Source organism: Biomphalaria glabrata, chromosome 17 (genome assembly GCF_947242115.1).
Source record: "Biomphalaria glabrata chromosome 17, xgBioGlab47.1, whole genome shotgun sequence".
Lineage (NCBI taxonomy): Eukaryota > Metazoa > Mollusca > Gastropoda > Planorbidae > Biomphalaria > Biomphalaria glabrata.
Genome location: NC_074727.1, coordinates 7,355,193 through 7,361,392, shown reverse-complemented (window position 1 = coordinate 7,361,392; position 6,200 = coordinate 7,355,193). Strand labels below are relative to the sequence as shown.

The 6,200-nt window shown below is 31.8% G+C and overlaps 1 long non-coding RNA gene across 1 annotated transcript; it reads left to right on the top strand.

Moving 5' to 3' along the window:
• Positions 1 to 288: 288 nt before the first annotated feature.
• Positions 289 to 2,143, top strand: LOC129923578 (uncharacterized). Its single transcript, XR_008775545.1, has 3 exons — positions 289 to 590; positions 942 to 1,010; positions 1,374 to 2,143. It is a non-coding gene; the product is annotated as an uncharacterized LOC129923578 (long non-coding RNA).
• The last annotated feature ends 4,057 nt before the right edge of the window (positions 2,144 to 6,200 follow it).

Below are 6,200 nucleotides of genomic sequence, written 5' to 3'. Positions count from 1 at the left end.
AGATAAAATTTATGCAGGCCTAGGTCCCATAAATTTATAATTGATCCAGATCTATCAGTAAAAGTTACCTTCGATTGGCAGTTTTAGCCAATCTAATCTATACAAGACAATTTATAATCCATGCCTTGCCTACACCCCATATATATTAAATAATAGTTTCCATTCCATGCCATACCCATGAGTTCATGAAATAATAAATGATGTGGTGTCAAGTTGGATCTATCCCCTGAAATTCAGTACTTTAATATAAATTTCACATATCTAGTTAATTATTTGCTATGACACTCTGATAAACTTGGTCTTGTGTGATACATATATGTTTCTTATCAGATTTAATTAATGAAGTTTTGGTGCATTTTAACCAGTAATAAGGCTACAAAAGTAGCATCAGGTGTATTCTAACCATTGGTATTTTTCCTGGCAACATTTCTATTCTAGTCTGTGATAAATTATAAATAAAAAAAAATGTTTGTAATGTTTCAGTTATTAACAAGTAGAACCATGGCAACCAGTTCTGATGATGTACCAGAATGGCTCAAGGATCATACTTATACTATTTCTACTCTCTGGGCATCCATTCAATATTTAATGTAAGTACTACTATACAATTTTTATTTTAGTTATCTAATAGATGTTTTATGAATTGTGTGATTTTCATGGTCAAGAAACATCCAAATATCTGGGATAGAATTTAACATTTTTCTCTAGTTTTTTTTTTTTATTTATAACACTCTTAAGCACATTCATCTTTCATGAATGCCTAATATACCTTGGCTGTTGTGCAGGCCATTCCTTTACAATAAACTGTTAGATGAAATTAGGCAAAATTGTCTGATAATTTGTATGTTTGATACAACAACGTTTTCAATTTAATAATATTATTTTTTAATTTTAATGTTTTCAAAAGAAATTAACCAATATGCGTAATTGTATAATTACAGTTATGTTTGGAAATGCAAGAAAAAGGCATGCATTCCTGAAAAGTCAATGATTGGTTGCACCTCTTAAAGGTAAGGAACTGCAGTTTTTCCCATGTACTTTTCTCATAAGCTGAAGTACTTGTATTTTTGAAAAACTAGTTTTCCATGAAAATGTAAATCATAATATATGTTATAGTTGCTTTTAGATTAGTTCAATGTGCATCAAATTAACTGAACATCTGCCTTCACTTATAGTAATAATTCATAACTATTAAGGTCAGGGCCATGTCTACACATTAACGCAGTAGCTCCTTTTAGGTACAGACTATTTTTAGAATGGCAAAATTATATAACTATACTTAATAACATATATACGTTTAGCATGGTCAACACATATGTCACACATATTTTTTTATTTTTTTTTTAAATCCTTTTATTTATTTTTATAACTAGATAACTTTCTGTTATGAGAAAAGATGAGATTCTTGGACTCCTGCATAGCACCACCAGAAAGGAAAATCCCATCATGTTGCAAAATAAAAGTCTTGGACCAATTTTAATTTAAGATATATATATTATACTGTAAGCTGTATACATATTTATGTATATCCTGTCATTCAGCCAACAGGTTTGGATTTAGTATTTCTTTAAATCTGTTTGATATTGTACTTGAAAACTATTAATCTGAGCCCCATTAAAACAAGAGGGAGTGCAGTGGATGAGTGGTAAGGGAAATTTTACTTTTTTAAAATTAAAATAAGAATCTAACAAAAGTAAACATATAAAATATGGTGCATTCTCCTTAAAACTAAAACCTGGTGCAAAGGTTTAAAATGTTGGCAAAAAAAAAGCAACATCAATTAAATATTCTTAATTCCCTTTGCAAAACTTACTGAGAAGAACATGCATGTTGTTCCCTCATAAGTTTCTTGACAGAGGAAATCTTGTTTATATTAGATTTGAATTAAGCAAATTAAGAAAAAAATTATAATCATTATTTCAAATGGTTGTATCTAAACCTTATGAATTATTTTTCAGTTATAAGTATATTGAAATGAATGGATAATCATGAAATTGTTAAATAATTGCTGCTATCATTCCATTGACCATAACTTTTTTTTAAATTAATTTCAAAATGATTTTTTTCAAGCAGAGTTCACATAGATCTTGAGTGAAATTTTTCTTTTTTTGACTAATGCTTCAATTTTATTGTATCATTAGTTTTTTATTTTTATTACCCAGAATATTTAAAAAATGAGTACACTATTGTCATGTAATAATGTAACTTGGTATTCACACATCAAAATACGCTATAATCTTTAGGCCATATAGATTTGTATAAATATAAATTAACTTGCTGAAATACATTGTAAATGTATTATATTGTTTGGATAAGAATAAAGTTTTTCTGTAGACAATTATTGTTCAAGATTTGTTGATGCTCCTGCTTAATAAATTATATATACAGGTCATTAGTTTTAACACACTACTGACACAAGAAAAACTGGTCGCCCCCACTTCCATTACATAGATGTAATAAAACGTGACCTCAAATCAGTGAACATCAATACTGACAATTGGGAAGACATAGCTTTAGACCGCAACAGATGGAGAGACAGTGACCAAGAAAGCTATGGACAGTGAAAGTACATAGGTCTCAGCTCAGGAACAAAAACGTACAATCCGAAAAACGGCCAGCTCCTCTACCACCGAAGCAAAAGCCACCTTAACCTGTGCTATCTGTGGACGGGAGTGTCTCCAAAATAGGGCTCCACAGCCACATGAGGAAGTGTGCTCTGAGATGAAACCTTAGTCTTTCTACGACTGAAGGAGGCCAATGATGATGATACAGGTCATTAGTTTTAACACGTCTGATAATAAATGACAGTACAAGTTATTGAATGAAAATTTTTCATTATTTCAGGTGCTTTAGGCCTACATCAATGTGAGGTACCAGTACTTTGATTGTGTCATATAACAATTTAAAGCAACATTTTGAAATGAATAGTGTGTAGAATGGACAGTAAATACATTTAAGTGATGGGCTGTGATCTACATGAATTGAGAGCTGATCATGTATTGAATTTGTGTTTTTGATCTTTACTTCAAGTAAATGTTAATGAACAATTAATTTTTAATGAATAAATAATTTAAAAATAAATACAAAGAAACCATAAACATCTACTTTATTTTAATAAATTTTTTTCATCAGAACAGAATTTCCAACTTTGCATTCTTAAAATAAAATATAATTTATTTAGAGTAGAGTCAGAACACAAAATCATAGTTTTGAAATTAAGTAAATTAAGCTAAGCTGTGATTTCTTATAAACATTTGTATATAGACTACACACAATTTAATTATTATTTTTCATCAAATTGCAGGAACTAGTACATGTACTTATGCATATTTGACAATAAAAAACCTTAGTCAATGAAATAGTAATACTAGTAAATGAGATAAAAGTAAACTAAATATCATCAATGCTATTGAAGCCACACTTGTTTCTTTTTATCTTGTTTGGTGGACTGCAATTAAAGTTGCTATTAATTTTACTGATCGTCTTAGCTGAAATGCCAGTGTCGTCTTTTTGAATCCTAAGTTTATTTTCTTGGTTACTGGAAGTTCAGATGTTTGGAGTTTCATTTTAAACACCTATACTTTCCGAAATGGCCTTCCGATAGGCAAAACCTATTTGCCTAACATGTCATATGCACATAAAGAGGTACCACAGAAATGCTTTAAAGACAAGCTTAGTCTTTGCTTTAACTGACATAGAATAAGAGAGCACCTGGTTGCATACAGCTTCAAAACGAGACAGCTGGAGGTCACTTACAAAGGTGTGGTATACACCAATGAAAATTAATTGCCGAGGGTAGACGGCAAAAAGAAAAAAACAACTGATTCTACCACAGGTGGACAATGGTTATGCCTGTGCTCAGTGTGGCATAATATGTAGGTCACAGCTGGGGCTGAGTAGCCACTGGAAACATAGCATTCCTCATAAGTCTTCGGAATCAAAGACAAGCCTATCATTTTTGTAGAATAGTTTGTAGCTTCTGTAAATGCATGAAATGCCGTCACAAATGACACAAGTCCTCTGTGAGTTTGATCATAGTTTGATGGATTATAAACATCTTACTTCTTTGCCTTATATTAAATGGTCCTTCTGTCTGTTCCACTAGGTACTTGTGTTTATCTAAATATAATTGATATATCGTAACATATACTCAAAATAAAAACTAGAATCTCTGCAACTGGTTTACAAGTCAGAAGTCATCAATAACACTTGCCATTTAAAAAAAAACAACAATTTAGATTACTGATTAGTCAAATTAGTGACTGATTATTCGATTCATTTAGGCCTATAATTTTTTTATGTGAATATATAATGATTATTAATGATCCTTTAAACTTTGTGACTTTACTAGTAGATCTATACTTTGGAGTAGACTTGTTTGTTGAGCTAAAGTCGGAAGTACACATTGAATTTTACTGTGATCTAGTAATCATCTAGTCAAATGTAGTGATCTACGTAACTAGTACTAGATTTTACTAGATGTAGAGTTAGAGTCTAGGGTAGTAGAGAGAGTAGGCCTATCTGTCATATCGTGATCAGTAGGTGGCTGAAGTTTTATAAATCTATTCCATGACAAAAACCCTGGCTAGATTTATATCTACTGGTCTAGACATCTAGATCTAACTAGAATTAAACTAGAAAACTGAATTAGAGAAGTAGCTTTCTGGATCTAGAACTAGAATCTATATATTACTAATATTAGATCTAGTTGCGTCAAACGCTTAATTTTTGGTTGTTGTTTTTTAATAAATGCACATAAAATACATTGTATTTTGGCAATAAAAATACCCAGTTGGTAGTCAAGTAATTCTAATAATTAATGAATGACTCTATCAGTATTTGTTTTAGATCTATCAGATTCATATGACTTATTATTTATACTTATTTTATATCATTCGTCCAAGAAAATCTAGCTCTAGATCTATTTCATTTTAGATTAGGCTATAGTTATTTTTTTTTTTGTTTTTGTCATTTTATTTAGGCTACAATATTATCAAGATTAACTTTTTCTTTGTTTCCCACGAGACGTGTATGCCTATAGCCTAGTCCTTTCGATAATAAAAAAAAAACGATTAGAAATGCGTAGCTTGGAGTGTCAAAACTGTATTATTATTATTTTTATTTCGTGAAATTTAGTATATCGTAACAAATACGCATTTAGCGGAACGGTAGACAGGTCTTCATCCAGATTTAGTGTAAATAAACCAAACACAGAAACACTGAAAGATTGTATTTTCGGAATTTAGATTCTATTTTTTGGAAAATAAGTGGCATTTTATAGGGTGATCGAAAAAAATAACTTTTGTGACGATCTCTTATTCAGGGAAATTGTATCTATTTTATCAGATAGTCAGAAAATGGATAAAGTTTTTACAGATCTAATAAAATATAGTGTGGGGAAGTTTTACTCTCAACGAAGGTCAATCCAAGTGGCTCTCGGAGTAAATTTCTTCTTTGGCATCCTCATCGATTTTTCAAATTGGTATGGTGCGCGAAAAAAGATGCGCGACGGCACTTCGACTCTCTTTGTCTTTGTAAAAAACTCAAAGCTGGTGTTCCATTAGTATAGTTCCATGGTTAATGTTTGTAAAATGTTTTACATGTTTCGGATGTTCCTTCAGAGTTGAAGATAATTACTTCCTAGTCCAAACCTCCCGCAGGACGACGGGGGATGGGAGCGGGCAGGGTTTGAACCCGGGACCATCGATAAATCTGAACGACAGTCCAGCGCGCAAACCGCACGACCAGGCAGCCATCCTTAATATGCATGACTAAATGCATGACGCGTAGGACGTAATCATCTTCTTTTTTTTTTTGAAGTAACGTCTGTATTTTATAAGATAAGAAGATATAATGAAGAAGTAGATCGCTGGACTGTATATTGTTACTAAGCAACTCAAAAGTACGCGGTATTAAGCTACTTCTGCTTGGTAGTGCAGGGTCTATTCATAGATTCATCTAGACATCTAGTGCCATTGTGCAAACAGAGTTCAGTAAATGCTTTCATTGTGAAAGTACTTAGGGATACGTTCTGAAAATTGATTGTGGTCTATCGATAACGTGTGAGAGATGAGACTGTCACGTGATGGTTAGATCTACGTCCTACATAAAGATTGCTTTTGTTTTATTTTTATTTTTAATGGCAATGCACTTAGGGATTTTATTTACGGGCAGTCATGGACCGTTGCATCGGTAGGCTC